General features: G+C 36.3%; 1 protein-coding gene across 23 annotated transcripts in view; it reads left to right on the plus strand.

Moving 5' to 3' along the window:
- LOC307185656 (cytosolic beta-glucosidase-like) overlaps positions 1-19,739 on the plus strand; it is a 488,042-nt gene that overhangs the window by 375,724 nt on the left and 92,579 nt on the right. For 9 of the 23 annotated variants that reach the window (XM_079920052.1, XM_079920037.1, XM_079920032.1 and 6 more), the window contains 6 exons: positions 397-474; positions 9,481-9,627; positions 10,220-10,325; positions 11,546-11,649; positions 12,146-12,226; positions 17,639-19,436. The gene's annotated coding sequence lies outside the window, so the exon portion shown is untranslated. Of the gene's footprint in view, positions 1-396; positions 475-9,480; positions 9,628-10,219; positions 10,326-10,631; positions 10,689-11,545; positions 11,650-12,145; positions 12,231-17,638; positions 19,437-19,739 lie in introns of those variants that run through there. The other 14 variants (XM_079920033.1, XM_079920034.1, XM_079920035.1 and 11 more) reach the window with 11 other exon arrangements.

Raw genomic sequence — 19,739 nt, forward strand, 5'->3', positions numbered from 1 at the left:
TTAATTTCCCTTCCCTTTGAACTGGATGTAACCAGTTGACCAATGGAATGCAATAGACACATGAACTTCAGAGGACTGGCAGCTTCTGCCTCCGTCTTTTGGAGCCCTGAGACACCTATAAGAAGTCTGACAACTCTGCTGGAGAAACCATGTGGAGAAGCTCTGAGACTACAGAGAAAGGGACAGGAACCCAGCTGAGCCTAACCTGGTAGCCAGCAATTCAGCAGGGCTTGTCTTAATTTTTTCACTTTTGGATGTATAGTTTATGCTGTTTGGCATATAGTTTCCCATTTATCTACCTGGAATATCCACTTTAAGTGGATACACATTTACTTTGTGAGCCTTTCTTGGTTTTCTTAGACAAGATTAGCTCTTCTCACTTTAGTGTTTCCATAGTGGTGAAGATGATGGTGATGATGATGACAGTGAAGAGAATGGTGATGGCACAACCCTCTTTATATGCCAGGAATTGTTGTAAGTATTTTACAATTTTCCATAACCTCATGAAGCAATCTTAGTATTTCCATTTTATTAGTGGGGAAACCGAGGCACAGGGAAGTTATATAAATCACTCAGGATCACACAACAATGAAATGCAGGAGACAGAATTTGGACTCTGGAGGTCTAGCTTCTGGGTCTATGCTCTCTGTTGCCACACTGCACTGTACTTACCATTCAAATTGTTAAGGTAGCGTTTTATATTGTAATAAAGTAATCTGTTTTCATGTTTGTTTGAGTAGACTGTGCATTTCTGCAGTTCAGACACCATGTTAGTCATTTGTATATCCTTGAATATAACACAAAGTCAGGCACATAGAAATTCAGTAAATAATTTTCAATAGCTAAAGCAAAGTTTGAATTTAGATCCTAGAACTTTAAGTCCAGTTCTTTTCTTTTTTCTCCATCACATTAGTCACCTTCATTTTATGTTGTTTTTCATCTTACTGTTATAAATGAATTCTGGAAGTGCATCTGTTCTATTAGTTGAAATAGTAGCTAAGACATTTATTGAAGAAGACTACTAATTCATTTCAATTATTTCCTTTAATGTTACAATAATTATTATTCAAAAAGGAATGCTAATTTTATGGAAACTTGTTGTGCATGTTAAGATGTAGTCTAACCTCATAGCATCTCCTTCAAAGTCTCACATTTCTTTTCTGGATTGTTCCCCACTCCTCTGTCCTTACTTATTTTCTCCATTACAAATTACCTGTGTCCTTTTGGTTCATGGTTTTTAACTACTATCTTGTTTATAAAGCTGTTCTTTTCACTGACAACCCCCTTTTTCACTAGGGCATATTGATTCTTCTCCTTCTATATCATTAAATTTCTCTGGAAATAAAAATTATCCTAATACCAGTCATCATTATCACCATCGCCCTCCTCCCTTCTTCTCTTCCCCCTCCTCCTCATCACCATCATCATCCAGATATGAGCTGAGATTGATCACCTCCCCTTAATATTTCAGAAAAGTAAGATTCAGATCATGACCAAAACAAATTTTACACTTATCCTAAGGTTTTCACGTTCTAAAGTTTTTCATGTTCCACTGTGTTTCTGAGACCCTACTTTTTCTGAATTATTTCAGTTTAGACAGTATCTCATTTCTGGACTTTATTATCCTTCAGTTCTAATGCATGGACTGAGAAACAGAACTTTAACCATTTTCTATAATTTCTACTAAGAAGACTTACTCACCAGGATTTTGTATGTGAAGCAGGCTTTCTAGCATATAGGTTTGAGGGATTTACATTCAAGTCAAAGTGAAAATTATAACTTCAACTGAGGCTCCTGATGTCCATCATATACTCTTTAGTCATGCAGCTTTCTTCCAACTTTACCCTTCTCTGCTTGACTATCCCTCAACACAACATTTTGGTTCAATTCTGGCCCAGGTACCAGAATTCTGTTCAATTACAGTTACCTCTCTTTTTACCTTGGTTTCTCCCAGCGTATGCCTCACCTTCTTCCAACAAGGTATTTTCTCTGCACAGCTTCACTTCTACCCTAAGAGACATTCCTGTGTTAGTTATTAAGATATTTTATTTAGGTTTTCTACAATAATACATTTTCCCCTTATTTTTAGATAATTATTTCGTAGATCTTTAAAGTGCTTTCATAGTATTCCTATGAAATAGGGAAGATAAGGTCAAAATACAAAGTTTGAATTTGACAAGGCTTAAAGTCCTCTCCATATATTTCTATTGAAATGGAGCCTTAAAGTTGAAAGAGCATTCAGGGATCATCTAATTTTAGGAAGATAAGCTATGATGATCTCTACATTACACATGAGATTCCTGGTGCCTAGAGAATTTCAGTGGTTTGCAGAAAGAGAGAATAAATGGTGAGGGTGGCCATAGAACTCATTGTCTTCTACTTTTTGGGCAGTACTCTTCTTATTTCTTCAGCAAATGTCTCAGTTCAGTGCAAAGTGTGGGATGAGACAGTAGGAAAGCAGCTGAGCATGCATATGGTGCCCAGATGTAGATCGTTGGGGGAGAGGATGTATTGGAGAAGGTTTAGAAATGATTCCAAGGAAGTAAATTGTTCATTTAAGTGTAGATGCAGTATAGGAAGTGTCTATGAAAATGAGGATTTGTGGACATGCATTATTAATGTCTTTATTAGACTTCCTGCTTCTTTTGCTTTGCTGCCAGCACCTTTAGGTGGTTAAAGTTACAACAGAAAGATAGAAAGCTATGCTCTCCTATTAAGATACCAGATCTTATGAAGACAGGCAGCTAAATGTTTTACCAAGAGATGCAGTCACCTCCATCAACATACATTTATACATTGAAGACTTTTTTATTTCTGCAAAGGAAATACAATTTTTTATTTCTGCACTTTTTTTATTTCTGTCAACAAATTTAGTTTATCAAAGGGAATTCCATTATCTCATTGACTTTAAACAATGAAGACCTTGAAACATTCAGTCAATACACATCTCAGAAAAGAACAAAGGAAGCATCTGAACGGAGGATTAGTAAGTTACCTGCCTTCAAAATTCAAACAAAACTGCACAAAAGCAGTTCTCTATATTTGCTGGTAATTCAACAAAGAAAGCCAAATGAAGTCCATAGTTCCAGGTTATGTACAAATGTCCAGCAAGCTGAAGGTTGCACTGGATGGATGTTCAAATAAGGATCATTTTAATGAATACAATTATGAGATGGCTGATATGCAAAATGAATAATTTAAAAAATATGGTGGTTTATGTATGATCTTTGCATAATTACAGTAACACACCATTTGGGATTATAAAAATTAACTGAACTGAAATTGTTGGTTGGAGTGCACAGAAGGAAAAAGCAACCCCACAAAATTCTTTGAACACCTACTATGTTATAAATGTTCTCAGATATGTTTTTTTTTTAATTGTTAACCAACCAGAGAACACTGTAGTTGAGGTCATTATGACTCAGTGGTTAATCAGAGAACTTCTTTCACTGTTCACATTTTCCTATTCCATTTTTAAATTTTCCCTTTATTGGAACAAGATTTAACAATGGGAAAAGCTAGAGATGAAGAGGAGGTACAAGAGCAGGGACAGAAAGGAAAAGAAAGCCAATTATTTTCTTTCTCCCTTTTCTTACCCCTCTAGAGTGATGGAGACAGAACACTGTTCTTCAGAGGATGCACCTTAAACCAATTTAAGTAAAATAAAAATAAATATCTGAATCCCAGAGGCAAACATCAATTTATAAGACAAACATCTTTATAAGAATTGTGCTAGGTTTCTGTTGAGGTAACGGATTATTGAGAAAAAACAAAAACAAAAAGCTTGTGAGAAGAGTATGGAGATGTATTTGAAGCATGAACCTTACCTTGGCATGGAAACCAAATAATGGGTAAACATGGTCAGTTAACCTTTCTCTGGCTCAGTCACTGTATTTTTTAAAAGGCAATAATAAAATCTTTCTTTACCACCTCTCTTAGGATAAACAGGTTTCTTGGATACCTGATGATACATAAATCACATTTCCGTTTCTTTTGTTATCATTATCTCTAGGAGTAGAAAGAGTAATGAATTGCAGGGTTGTCATGATCTTATTAAATATGTCAAGGTATTATTAGGTTATAAACAATAGAATTAGGACTATTTATAATATGGCTTTGAAAGATTGAAAAAAAGGCATGGAGCTGTAAATTTAGCAGACAAAGGTAGTCAGCAACATGTTAGAAGGGAAGGCAAATCCCAGATGAGTGTTGGGTGGAGAATATTGATGGGTTGTAAGACAGGTAAGCCAGCCTGATACAGGCTAGGTAAGCATAATTAGCGACTTGAAGGTAGGAGGATAAAACGGGTAGTGAGGTAGCACACTGGGTTCATAGTAAGAGCATCATTTGGGGATGGCAAGTTGACTAGCTAAAGACAAAAGAGCCACCCAAGTACAAAGAACAGGTAAAGAGGTAGACAAGAAGCAAGAGCCATGTGACAGCCACTGCTTATTTTCTCCAATCCTTACAAGGTAATAATGTTGCTTGCGTAGTGGGCACTCAGATTTTTGCCGGACTCAACAAAAGAGAATCACACTACATTTCTAAAAGAGAAAGGATGCATTAATGGTTGCTGTGGATTGGACTTACCCACTTTATAAAATAACTTGCACCTCAGAGAAAATGATCCCACTCAACACTTCTCTGAATTGCTCTCAAAGGCTTAGTGCAGAGCAGGAGACTGTTTTTATCTCCAAGAATCACTTTCACAAACTAAATATCTCTTGAATTTCCAGCCAGAGCTTTGACTCTCATCATCTTTAATATGTCTTATATTGCAATGGTCTCCGAATGGGTGATCCCACTAAATCTATTGTCCATATTGCCACCAGAGTTACCTTATAAGAAAGTGTATCTGATCATGTCATTTTCTTGTTGAGAAAGCTTCGCTGGTCCTTTTCTCCTGAGTTGCTCTTTTTTTGGCATTAATCCTTCTCCAGGAACTTTTTCCCTTCCAGCTGCAAACCTGAGCCTTCAGTCATAAGAAATGCCTTACCAATGCCCCGAAATGCATGACTGTATCTTTGAAGATGTATGTATTTTCTTTCCCTTTGTCATATGAACTCTTAATTGTATTTCAAATTTTGCATCTTCAAAGAAACCCTTTCTGTGTATGCCAATGTTTCCCCTTGGCACATCCAGGTGATTCTGAGACTTCCATAGGCTCTGGCACTCTTTCTTTTGGAGTCCCTACCCCACATTATATCAACCCTATAAACATGCATCCAAATCCTTCATTCAAAATAGTATATTTTGCCAGTGAAAATTTTTATGAGAATACTTATAATGGGCCTCAAATTTTGGGGGCTACAAATATCTAATTTAATTTAAAGTCAGCTACAATTTCTCAGCAGTCTTTGCGCACACTCAGAAATTTTTGTGAACCAAGAAAATCTAACCTACAAGTTGATTTCAAGTGTAAAGAAATGTTTATCAATGCTGGATATCATCGTGAATGAAGCTGACATAATATTATGTTTATAGACATCTGATTAAGCCATTGTGAATTTTGACTTAGCAGTTTTGATTTCATCTTTTAGACCATAAATTTGATTGTTTAGTTCAATACTCAACTATTTTCTTGGTCTCTGAAAAGTTCATGGGCCTGAGCCATTGTGCGTGTAGTGCCTAATGAGTAGAGCTTCGTAGGTCATGTTGCTAGTTATTGTATGGCATTCTCTGTGTATTCTGTTCTGTTGAGTTCCTTAATGCTTGATACTATACCAGCATTGATATCTGACACATAATAGTTGTTGAATATATTTACATATATGTTAATAGACATAGATGACGTAGGTAGGCACAGACATTGCCATAGATATAAGACATATGACATAGAATGGCATATGGCTGAAGCCAGCCAGTCTAGTCTATTGCTGTCTATTGGAACTCAAGGGTTCTTGATTTCCAGTCCCAGCTCTAGAACTTATGAAGCCCAATTTTTTCTCCCTTAAGAATTCCTCATTTGCTTCTCGTGTTGTGTCGGTTATTTTCACTGTGCCAATTGAAATTGGTTTTGATCAGTCAGTTGGTGCTTTAGAACGAGGCAGTGAACTCTATGGATTTGAATGGATTATTTTCTTTTTATGTATTATTCCTTCAAGAATTGCATGAGAAAGTATGCTTTGGTATGTTTCACTTGATGAATGATGTGTTTTTCCTGTCTCATTATCTTTATACATTGAAAACGTTTCCAGGAAATTCTTTAAGTACCACATGAAACTGATACACAGCACATATAGTCTCAGATTTATTTGCCTTACTGCAATGTGATTCTCTATTACCATCCTGTAGCATTTTAGAGACTAGTGAAGTGTCAAAGCTTTTCCATTAGCTGATTAGCTTACATTGCTATCTTATATGGAGTTACATGAAAATTTGTCAAACGTTCCCTGCTAATTATTAGTGAAGTCTAAATGACAGAGTTCATACTTTGACATCATGCTTGACAGTGAAAAGTAATTGCAAATCCTCTGACATAGAGACTAATTGAGGTACTATTTGCATTTTCCTATAATTTAAATATGGTATCTATAGTTTTTATGTGGTTAAGTTGTATATCTTTGTCTATTAACATGCAAAGGGTATTTACAATCTTAAATTTACAATCTTAAATTTATCTTAACTGAGGCAGACTAAAAATTATTTGAGACTGTATACTAACCCCATTTTTACCTGAAAGAAGCAGGTAAAACATTTTTTTTCTGGATTGTACCTTTTTTTTTAAACATCTTTATTGGAGTATAATTGTTTTACAACGTTGTGTTAGTTTATGCTGTATAACAAAGTGAATCAGCTATACGTATAGAATCTAAAAAAAAAACGGGTTCTGATGAACACAGGGGCAGGACAGGAATAAAGACGCAGACATAGAGAATGGACTTGAGGACACAAGGAGGGGGAAGGGTAAGCTGGGACGAAGTGAGAGAGTGGTGTGGACATATATACACTACCAAATATAAAATAGATAGCTAGTGGGAAGCAGCCACATAGCACAGGGAGATCAGGTAAAAATTTGAAGTGAGTAGAAAATTCAGTATAGCTCTTGGTTTATTTTTAGAATAGGTTGTGGGCAGCTGGATTATAACTCTCATTAATAATACTTGGATTTGAACATCTAAATTCCTATAAAAGGTGATAAAATGATATTCAGACTTTCCCAGGGAATATTATTTAAGACTTAACAAGCAAGGCTGTTCATTTCCCAGCAAGTTAGCCAACTATGGACAGGCTTTAGTGTGTTATTGACTGCTGCATTGCATTTATCAGAACACTTATATCCATTAAGCACAAAAAACAAAGCTTAAATAACATTATGGTTCTGATACAAATGAACAAAAGGAATTTGAGATTAAAGTCAATGATTTGTACTTTTATGATTTGCTAGCATAGGTAGAGTAAGTGAATAAGATAGCTTAAATTGAAGACAGAATTTCTTTTTCTGACTTAGTGTTTCTGCCATGAATTATGATTCTTTTCAAGGGGAAATTTAAGTGCATAAGTGCCATATTTTTAAAGACGCTTTAGACAATTCTCTATAGGAAATATGACTCTAGGAGTGTAGACCACAAGATCCATGAGGGCAGGGAATAGTTCCTGCTTAAACGCTGCTCAATTCCCAGTACCTAGTCATAGTAGACACTCCGTAAGTATTGCTGGACTTATAAACAATTCTATAAACATATGTTTAGTCACAATGCAACTTTTTCCACATATATTTCGGCATGTAATGCACAGTATTAAGTGTAGATGTGGAGGATGCAACAGTGTATCTTATTTTAAAAGTAGGATTTATTTCTGCTCTCATATAGTTTCCAATCTAGTGAGGTAGGTAGTCAGAAATCAAACAAATAATAATCACAAACTGTGCAATTACTAATTGTAAGAAATGTGCTGTAGGAAACGAATTGGAACTTTGAATGATTATTACAAGGGGTCCTCATTTTCACTGAGGAATCAAAGAAGACTTCTCTGATGAAGTGCCATTTACGCTCAGGCCTGAAGGATAACTAGGAGTTCACTCATTGCATGGTAGAGACTAGAACACTTCCAGCATAGGGAAAAGCCTGAGCAAATGTCCTGTGGTTGGAAAGAACATGCCATGTTCAAGGAATTGAAGGAAAGCAAGCCAGTGTGTCTGGAGAACTCTGAAGGGGAGGGTGGCATGAGTAGAGGATGGAGGGGCATGAAGAAGTCCAGGACGCGTGTGTCATGCTCAAGTGTTGGGATTGATTCCAAGGTTTCTGAGCAAATATTGAATGGTTTTATGCACATGCAAAGGAATACTATGGCCTACTGTGGATTTTATAAAGATCCTTCTGGCCGCTTTGTGGGCAATGGAACAGAGGGAGGCTAGAGAAGAAAAGGGTATCACTGAGGAGGCAATCACTGTACTCTGAGAAAGAGATGATGGTGGTTTGGACCAAGAAGGTGAACTTAGAGGTGGAGATAGTAGGCAGACTTGAGTTTATAATTAGAAGGTAGAATCAATAAAACCTGCCCATGTTGGTATAGGAATGTTGAAAAAGTAGAAGGTACCAAGGACAACTCCTAGATTTATGATACGATCATTTAGGTGAATAGAAGTTAGCTTCATTTGAGGAGAGGTACATGTCTGTGGGAGGCATGCAAAGTTTGAGGCACTTGTGAGATTGTTTTCCAAGTCTACATGTTAGATGAAATGTCTAGGCTAAAGATATACATTTGGAAACAGCAACATTTAGAGGCATTTAGAAGCATATTATTAGTGCCGTCCCTTAGAGAGGCTGTAGCATGGAAAGATAAGGGATCTCAGGAGTGAGTCCTGACATTACCCAAGTTAGCATAGGAAGAGGAGCTAGACAATAAAAATTATTGCCAAAAAAGTTTATATATTCATAGACTATATGGACTACAGGCACTCCAATTCAATGACTCTTAACCTGGAGCTCAGGGTACCTAGGGAGTATGTCTGTGAACAAGCATCAGGGAGTTTTAACCATGTGAAAATTCTATGAGAGATTCTATAAATTTTGTACATGGATACTTTTCTGAAACTAATATTAATCCATAAAAGCTCTCTAGGTTTCTGCTGACTGGATTCCTTGATTTCATTTATTTCCCAAATCTTACCTCTTTAAATTTTTCACCCTTCAATAAAAAGGAAGTTCTACATCTTATGTATTCTTGTCTATAAAGATAATTTGCAAAACATGCTTGTGAATTAACACATATATTCTTATGCTCAATGATGGATTGGTAAATTATTAGGGAGAGCACTCAAGCCCCAGGACTTCTGTTTTTAAGAAAATTACTCAGCCAATACTACTCACGTAATTTTATAAACACCATTTTAAAAAAAATCCCAGCACTGTGCTTTCATCATGGGTTGCGGCATATCACATTCTAATGTATGTATAATATAAATATAAATTATATATATATGATATATGTACATTTATATGATATATAGATATATCACCATTGCATTTTTCTTCGCAGAATTTTCTAAATGCTGCTATATTTCACCAAGCTACAGTCAATATGTCAAGTTGCACAACTCCCATGTGCCATGATAACGTGCTAGATTTACTTTAAAATGATGCCTACAAATGAGATAAAGCAGCTTTAACATTTGGTACAACAATGGTGAGTTCCTTAATATGGCTGTCATAATTCTATTAAAAGTTTTGAATGAGTTAAGGGTTAAGTAAGTCAGTCCTTTCCAGGCACAAAATGACTCAAGGAAAAAGGGACTAAGAGTGTGGTCCCATGAACATTTGATTATTAGCTCTCTTAGGAGAGAGGAAAATCTGGAACAGAACTGAGATGTGGTTATTGGTGTATGAAGATGATTAGAGTCAAACAAACAAGTAAACAAAACAGACACTAGCAAGGTATTTCAGAAAATTGAATTATCAAAGCTGCAGACAGCCTGAATGCAGGCTTTAAACAGATTATTACTGTTCAAAATATAAAATTGCCTTTCAGTACACACTTCCCTACTGGACTAAGATAGGGTTAAATGCAAATTTTTATTCATATATGGCCGAGGTAGATAATGAAACAGGAAGACTCTCCCAGACTTCAGAACTGCTTTGGACCAGCACTGCTGTGTTCTTCAAGGTTTTCTCCTTTCTGAAGGAGAGTGATCTTTGCATTCGTTGTCTCTTTTTGGCAAATAAGCATCAGATAGATGGTGAACGACCTGTTTTTTGTTTGTTTGTTTATTTGTTTTCAGTTCACAGGACTGTGAATTAAGTGAAGCCACATTTATGCATTTTACAGACCAAGAGATCCAGTGCTGTGACTGCAAGAGACCTTAAGAGTGTATTCCATGAATAGAGGTTAAGTGAATTTGTTTGCTGGAAGGAAGCCTATATTCCTTGTATAAGTAGACTGAAACAGATTGTACTGTTACTCCTGACGATTTGTTTCTCCTTTCCCTGTAAGATGATTATACATCCTCATCCTCAGCCATTGCCCTTTATGTGGGAAAGTGCACAGATTTCCCCACAGATGTTGGGAGTGGCCGTATGGTGTGGGTTTTTTAAAAAAATTTTATTGGCATATAGTTGATTTAAAATGTGTTAGTTTCAGATGTACAGCAAAGTGAATCAGTTATGCATATGAATATATCCACTCTTTCTTAGATTCTTTTCCCATATAGGCCATTACAGAGTACTGAGAAGAGTTCCCTGTGCTATACAGTAGGTTTTAATTAGTTACCTATTTTATACATAGTAGTGTGTATATGTCAATCCCAATCTCCCAGTTTATCACTCCCCATCCCTTACCCCCTGGTAACCATAAGTTTGTTTCAATAAGCTATGTCATATGATGTTTGTCTTTCTCTGTCTGAATTACTTCACTCAGTATGACAATCTCTAGGTGCATCCATGTTGCTGCATTATTTCATCCCTTTTTATGGCTGAGTAATATTCCATTGTATATATGTACCATATCTTCTTTATCCATTCCTCTGTTGATGGACATTTAGGTATTTTCCATGTCCTGACTATTGTAAATAGTGCTGCAGTGAACACTGGGGTGCATGTGTGTTTTTGAATTATGGTTTTCTCTGGATATATGCCCAGGAGTGGGATTGCTGGCTCATATGGTAGCTCTATTTTTAGTTTCTTAAGGAACCTCCATACTGTTCTCCATAGTGGCTGTACCTATTTACATTTCCACCAACAGTGTAGGAGGGCTCCCTTTTCTCCACACCCTCTCCAGCATTTACAGTTTGTGCATTTTTTGATGATGGCCATTCTGACCGTTGTGAAGTGATACCTCACTGCAGTTTTGATTTGCATTTCTCTAATAGTTAACGATGTTGAGCATCTTTTCATGTGCTTTTTAGCCATCTGTATTTCTTCTTTGGAGAAATGTCTGTTTGGATCTTCCACCCATTTTTGGATTGGATTGTTTGTTTTTTTGATATTGAGCTGCATGTGTTTTGGTCAAGCAACACGAGCCAGCTTGATTTAGGCTACTTGCCAGCAGAGGCCTTTAGAGGTTTCTCGAGTTTCCTCCAACTCTCTTGCTCTTTTCCCTTCACCACAAGGAATATATATCCTGGCAAGAGGCTGCTTGTTCACCTGGAGAATGGAATCAGAATACACATGCCGTAGAGACACAGTCGCTGACCCACAGCCACCAACATGTGAAGTGAGTGAGAGCTAAATCTTTTTGTAAGTTCTGGCATGTTATGTTGATCATTAAAGCTAACGGAAATGGATTAGTCTTAGGGTACCAGGACGCAGGATAAAATTTTTGGGCCTGCAAAACACTACTTGAATTTTAAATAATCAGGAAAGGAAAAAGTTCCCTATGGTATAGATGTCTTTTTCCCCCTGTGGTATTCTAATCTTGCTCTGTTTTCATGTAAGAGGTTTTATTTATTTCATATTTCTTCCTTTCTGGACACATTTTACCCCCAAGATTCTTACATAAGCTTATTTCCTCCGATATCATTTGCTTTTTTTTTGGTATTATACGGAAGAAATATTTGTAGGATTTATACTTGGCTTTAAACCCATTTCTGCTACTTGCCAGCAGCATGACAACTGGGCCAACAGAGGGTGACACTGAGCTCACTCTAAGGACAGTATCACAGCAAAAGGTGGTTAATCAATATGTATAATTACTCTTTTTCTTTTTCTAGGGACGACTTTCTATGCTTAGTAATCCTGGTGTACATTTAAGCATATCCCAAACTCTCTACTTTTCAGCAATCTTTCCCACTGTAAGTATTATATAAGGAGCACTTCTAAACGTTTCTTCCTGAACTAAGCTTTTAAAAGTGGCACCTCTTCACCTCTATTCTCAGTATCTGATCTCCATTGTTTTCTTCAGTCCAGTTTCATTATAAGAAACAGTGTGGTGGTGGTTCCTAGCTGTTTGGTGACTTTGGCTCTTAAATTTAGTCCTTTTATTTCTTCCCGATGAAGGCTTTTGTTCTGGGGTAAATCTTAGTCTATTGAGTCCCTGTATATCCATGTTTCTTTCTCTTTTTTCTTCCCTGCTTTATTAGCTCTGGAGACTCTGTAACACATACCTGTCAATACTCTCTGGTGGTTTTTGGTGAGATGCCCCATGTTTCTGTACCAGGTTTCTTTCCAGTGAGACAGTGTGAAGAAGCACTGTTGAGGGAAGGGGGAGCCATAAAGCCCTTAGTTTCTTAGCAAGATGACTGTTTTTAATTCTGAAACTATTAACTGTGCTTTTTTTCATTCCTTTTCTCAGTCTGTTTTTCTCTCTGTATAATGGATGGGTCTCAGGATTTATAAGACAGAAAATAAAGTAATTTTTGGAATAATTCACTTAAAAATGTAAAGTATGTGTATGAAGGCTTTATTTTGACTCAATTAATGATAGATCGTCTACTTCAGGGATTTTTTTACACTTAATGGGCAAATCATATTTCCCCCCTTTGGCCTTTCTAAGAAGCACTTGAATTATATGTTCATTTAATTTATGTGAAGTCAGCTATTCTCATTCGGCAAGGATAGACACAAAGAAAGAGAGATGACACACAGACAAGACAGAGATAAAAAAAAAAAAACCCTTCATCAATAGAAGCAACACTAATATATTGCAATGCTTGAATGTTGCACTTGCTGAGAGATGATATGTCAACAACTTCCTAAAGGAATTTCAAGGGTACTTTTTAGTTTCATGAGATTTTCACCTGCTGTCTTAGTCCATTTGGGCTGCTATAACAAAATATCACAGAATGAGTAGCTTATAAACAACAGAAATTTCTTTCTCACAGTTCTAGAAGCTGGAAGTTTAAAATCAGGGTGGCCAGCATGGTCAGGTTAGGGTTCTCTGCTGGATTGCACACTTCCTGTAGCCTCACATGATTTAAGGGGCACTAATCCCATTCATGAGGGCCCCACCCTTAAGACCTAACTGGCCTCTTAAAGTCTCCACCTACAAATACCATCAACTTTGGTGGTTAGGATTTCAATACATGAAGGGGACACAAACATTCAGACTACAGCACCCCTTCAGGATAGGCCCCAAGTCTATATAGGATGTAGGTCCTCTGTACTTCATTGGCATCAGTGGAACCTTGGGCACATATGTGTCCTCTATTTCTCCATTCAGGCTGCTCACTATGTGTTTTGCAAGAATAAAGGTCATTTGTTGAATGTCTACAAGTTACCATGCACTTTACATATATGCATACACCATTGCTTGCCTTGTAATGTAACTTATTTGTTCCATTTCCCCCTAATAAAATTGAAACTTCAAGATATTTAGTAACTTGCTCAATGTCACATGGAGCAAAATTCTTGCTCAAGTGGCATGTTTCAAATTCACATATCATCATTTTCAGGTCCAGCAGGATAAAGTGCAAATCTTTTAGTGTGGCGTGCAAGCATCTTCACAAATTCCCATTCCCTGCACCTCCACCTTCATTACCTCCTGTTGCTACAGCCCTGACATTATCTACTGCTGAGAAATAATCATCTTCTTTTCCCATACCATGCTGTCCCTTTCTGTCTGCAGGGTATGCCTCATTCTGCATGGGTAACTGCCACAAGTCCTTTTGGGTTTAAGACACCAAAGATGCAATTAGAGTGATTAAGAAAACACTCAGGACTTCCCTGGTGGCACAGTGGTTGAGAGTCTGCCTGCCGATGCAGGGGACATGAGTTTGTGCCCCGGTCTGGGAGGATCCCACATGCCGCGGAGCGGCTGGGCCCATGAGCCATGGCCGCCGAGCCTGCGCGTGTCCGGAGCGGGCAAGTTATTTAATTTCCCCATGTCTCAGCTTCCCTATTTGTAAACAGTGATAAAAGCACACTACAGGATTGTTGAGAGGATTAAATGAGTTTAAATATGCAAGTATGTGGAACAGTGAGTGGTATAGGGTAAAGCATTATGCAAGTGTTTACTCTTACTAGATTTGCCTCAGATATAACCTCCTCCAGGAAGCTTTCCTTGATTCCCTCTCTTCTCTACCAAACTAGGTTTGGTGCTTCTTTTATAATGAACTACAGTATTAACTTGTTTTAGAATTATCTCTATAGATGTCTGTCTCTAACATTATATATGAGTTTCTTGAGGTCAGGGAAAAGCTTATTTTTGAGCAGTCAATATCTAATATGTTAACTTATGCATAATAGGCATTCAAAGATGATTCATAAATAAATAATTATTAATATTCTTTAAATAATTATTCTTCTTGTTCATCTGCTTATTATTATTATTAAAGCTAACCTTTATGGGCTACCTACTCTGTGTTAGGCACTATTTTAACTACTTTGCATGCATTCTCTAATTTAACCTTCATACAAATCCCATGCAGGAAGGTATCATGATTAACTCCATTTTACAGAAGAGAATACAGAGTGATTTAATAATTTGCACAGGGTCAATCACTAGTATACATGAGGATAAGAATTTAAACCAAGTAATCTGATCCAAGAGTCCACATTGTTAGCTACTTTTAGTGGCTGTCTCCAAATGAGTTTAAAGAGAAAAGGGAGGGAAGGAGGGAAAAATGAAAGAAAGGGAGAAAAGAGAACTGAACATCCATAGTGTTGGCTGATACCACTTGAGTCCTTATGGAATTGCCTTCACTGAGTTATGGATTTATGTTATATTCTTGGCTGTTCACAGAAGTCACTATAAAAACTAGTCATGTGGAATCTACTTCTCTATTTGATGTGAAAAATTATTTGTGAGTTTTACCATTATATCATTTAATTCTTCTGCATAATACTCCACATAGGAAAAAACACTTCCAAGTTTGTTTCTGGTAAAACCTTAATATCTCTTGAGAAACTAGCCTGTTTCCTTCTATCTGATGATTAAAGTTGTGTAACTAGCTTTGCTTTGGCTGCTGGAAAACTTAGAGCCAGACTTTATGCTTAGTCACAGAAATTGTATTGATCTTCTGATTGGAATGGTTGGCTTTTCTCCTTTGACCATCTTTCCATCCTAAACTTTATTCTTATATAATTGTATTATATTTATCGCTTCTGACAGCTGGCTATTATTATTATTTTTAGAAAGAGGTGGATATAGTGCAATTAAATGCAGTGAGGTAAATATCTGTATGAGATGATGACTTCCACTCTGTCACCTGTGGCTTGATGTCATGTAGAACAGTACATACAATATCCAATATGCTCTTCGTAACCATCTTAATAATAATTTGATGATAGCAATCTTTTGCAGATAAGGATCAGAGCGTTTCAGGACTTTGCCCCAAATCACAAAACTAATTAATAAGTTGCAGAGTCCAGGGAGAAATTGAGAATTTTCAATGCTATTTTGCTGCCATGGTGGCCATTATTTCTGGTCTCTTAAGGGCCATATCAAAATACGTGACTATGCTTCCTACAACACATTAAAAAGTCACTGTTAGAACTGGTTTGCAAGTCAGAAATAGAGACAGATGTAGAGAACAAACATATGGACACCAAGGGGGGAAAGTGGGGAGGCAGGTGGTGGTGGTGGGATGAATTGGGAGATTGGGATTGACATATATACACTAATATGTATAAAATAGATAACTAATAAGAACTGTATAAAAAAATAAATAAAATTAAATTAAGAAAAAGAAATAGGGTGTTAGGATCGATGGGACAATATTATGACTTAGTATAGTGATATTTAAGCACTTAAACAATTTAAATATATTAGTTAACTAATTTAACTCCTACTTTTGGCTTTTTAAAAATTATTTTTGTGTTGAGATATGATTGGCATATAATATTGTGTAAGTTTGAAGTGTACAAGGTTTTGGTTTGATACATTTATATATTGCAATATGATTCTACTTTTAGCTTTCAAAATTAAATTTATAGTTCCTCCATCACAGAAGTTGTGAATGTCCTTTATAAAAAATATAGAAATCCAGTAAGGTAGAAAGAAAAGAGAAACAAATTACTCAAAGCTTACCATTTAGGGTAAACGGGTGTTACGTTTAACATTTTAAGATTTTTTTCTATGTATAATTATTTTTTAAACTTTTTTTGGTTTTGATCATACTATTTTCTACTCTCATTTCCTCCTTAAACACCATAGATATTTCTCCATGTGATTATCAGCACTTTGCAATAGAATTTCAAATAGCTGCAGACTAATTAGAAATGTAATTCATGATAATTCCCTTAACATTTCCTCTATTGTTGAGCTTGTCTTTAATATTACTCATAATGTTGCAGTAACTGTCTTGGTGCATGTAATTTTTTTGTATTTAAGTTATTGTATTAGGTCAAATTAGCAAAGATCTAATTACTTAACCAAAAGTGAGGTGGTGTGATGTGGCAGACAAAGCATGGGCTTGGTGCTAGAGAGACTTGGACTGGAATTCTGTTTCTGGTTCTCTCTAGCCCTGTGGCTTGGACAAATTTATTAACTCACAGATCCTTTGGGTTTACATTTATAAAATGGGGATACTCATATCTTCTTTGTTGTATTTTAAATATTACATGAAATAATGTACATAAAGCTCTTAAATAGCTTGTAAGGTTTTGATGCTTGTTATTGAATCATTCTCCAGATGGTTGCTCCAAGTTACCTTCTTATAAGTAAAATATGAAAAATTCCCATTTCATCACACTCTTCGTAGCATTTTTTTTCACAGTGATTCAATAGATAGAAGGAGTGTCCTGTTATTTTTCAAGTCCTGCTGCTTTGCTTCTCGGAGAGAATGAGTATGTTCTCATAGACTGGTTGCCATGTTGATTGGGGTCACTTACTGACTTAGGAGAATTTTTTCCTCCTCAGAAAAGAAGTTTTATGTATGAAAGTGTTATTATTCTTGGTTTACTTTTTCCTTTATCATGAATTTTAAAATGTCTATTCCTTAACATACTCCACAGTTTTTCTTCATGTCTTTCTATAAAACCTTTTCTTGATTACAGGATAATTCAAAGACCTGGTTCTTTTCCACATATGACATATTTCATGTCTATGCTTAGTGGGACCTACAGGTGGGATTACAGGTGGGATCTAATGAAATCTTACCTTAGTGACTCCAATCTTATCGGCTTATTCAGAGTCATTCACTATCTGCAAGAAATTCTGTCTAATACTTTGTGTCTGTAGGTATGGTTCTTTTGTCATGTTTATTTCAGTTTAGTGAATATTTATTAAATGTATACTACTTACCAGCCATTGTGTTACTATCTAGGTCAGGAGTTCCATGGACTCTGAATACTGTGGATGGAAACCAATGTGATCTGTGAACTTGGGTAGGAAAAATAAATCTATCTTTGCCCTAAAAATCTCTTACTAGCTAATCATTAATTCTCCAAGTTGCAAATGTAAAGCAGCTAATTCCAGCAATATTAGCATTGTCTGTGATTTTTGTCATCATTAGAAATCACAAATATTTTATTATCACATTACAGTTATTGTTGAGATCTAGAAATGTTACCTTTGTTACCGTAGTTGACCTTTGAACAACACAGGGCGTTAATCTGAGTATAATTTATAGTCAATCCTCTGCATCTATGCTTCCTCTATATCCAAGGATTCAACCAACCGTGGATGGTGTGGTACTGTAGTATTTACTATTGAAAAATATCTGTGTATAAGTGAACCTGAACAGTTAAAACCTGCACTGTTCAAAGATCAACTGTATTTTAAAATTATGTTGGTTATTTGATTTACCATGAGATTTTATTTCATAATGTATTACTAAAAAAGAACACACATTACTATATCATAAATTTTTTCTCTAATTATTTCTATGATTGGTTAATATAAAATATGCAGATATTTCCATAATTATTTTCACTTATAATCCTATAAATTTTATTTATGCATTTCAAAAGTTTATTCTGAGAAAGTTATTTTCCACAGATTTCATCAGCTTGACAAAGGCATGGCACAGAAATGGTTAAAAGCTCCTGAACGGGTGAATAAAGTATTTACAAAAATAAGGTCATCATAACTTAAATTCTTTGGGTTTTCCACATGCCTTCACTACCTAATACAGATTTTCTTTGGGGAATGGTGCTCCTTGGGTATACTTTACTCTTTCTCACATGACTTTAAAGTCATAAATGTCTATTGAACTCTTACCACGTGTGTCAGATGCTTCACTTTACCTCCATTGTCTCATTTAATTCTTCAGAGCTTGCTATGAGATGGATACTATTATTTCCCTTATTTAACAAATGATGAAACTGAGGCTCAGAGAAATTAAGTAACTTGCCTATTCACAGTGCTGTTGAGTGGAGGAAACTGCTTGGGCAGGTTCTGAGGTCCATGGTTTTAAATGTGGCCTTGTTAAGCCAAGAGTCACTTGACATAGTTAATTTTAATCAGAGGCCACTGAATAACATAACCCCTATCCTATTACCACAAGAATCCTAAGAATTAATAGGAAAATGACATGCTTCCTTTCTTCATCATGTAGACGAGTTTCTGTGCTGATCATTCTCCATTTTCCCTCCAGAGTCTTTTTTTTTTGCCCTTCTCATCCCTGTACTCTGCCCCAAAAAATCTGACCTCAAGAATGGCATAATTTGGGCTCCACTTTTCTCTACTTCTAATTGGCTTCTGCTAATGGAAGTCACTGGCGAGAAAATCGAGGAACGGCTTGGGGAGAGCTACCAATATTTCTGTCTCTACTTTCCCCTGCTGTGCCATGTTTTTTACATATCCTATGTGGAGGAGGTTACATATCCTATGTGGAGGTTCCTTTTCTCATGCTACAACATTTTTTGAGTACCAGTAACATTTTTCCCTCCTCTGCCCTTTCAGGTCTCGGTTGATAACAGCTTCCTACTATTGCTAGTCCCTGGGTGCTCCACCATCTCTTGCTAGTTACCTTGACTTTCTTTTCCTCTCAGTAAATAATGACTTCATTGAACCTTCTCCAATTAACCCTTTGAATGGATCATCTGATTTTTACCAGCACCACCATTTATACAGTTTCCTGTTGTAGATGGAATGGCCAACTTGTCCATAGTTCAAGAAAGGTAAAAGCAGTTTCTCTTCACTAAACATTCACATTCCTCTGCATGAAGATTTTCATGTTTGGCAAAAGTATGTTTTGATGGATGAGCAGTTGGGCAGGGGAGAAGCATCAGTGGAAAGATACTAGACTAAGTCCAAAAACTATGTCTGCTTTTGTATCTGTCCATCTTCCTAATGTAAACCTGGGCAAATTCTAGAACCTCAGCAAGACTCAACTTCTTTATCACAGCAAAGACAATAAGGATGCCTGTCAGAAGGCTGTATGAGGAACAAATGAGATGATCCAATGAAAAGACTGTATTCTA

This window comes from Stenella coeruleoalba (assembly GCF_951394435.1).
Source record: "Stenella coeruleoalba genome assembly, chromosome: 4".
In the NCBI taxonomy this organism is placed as follows: Eukaryota; Metazoa; Chordata; class Mammalia; order Artiodactyla; family Delphinidae; genus Stenella; species Stenella coeruleoalba.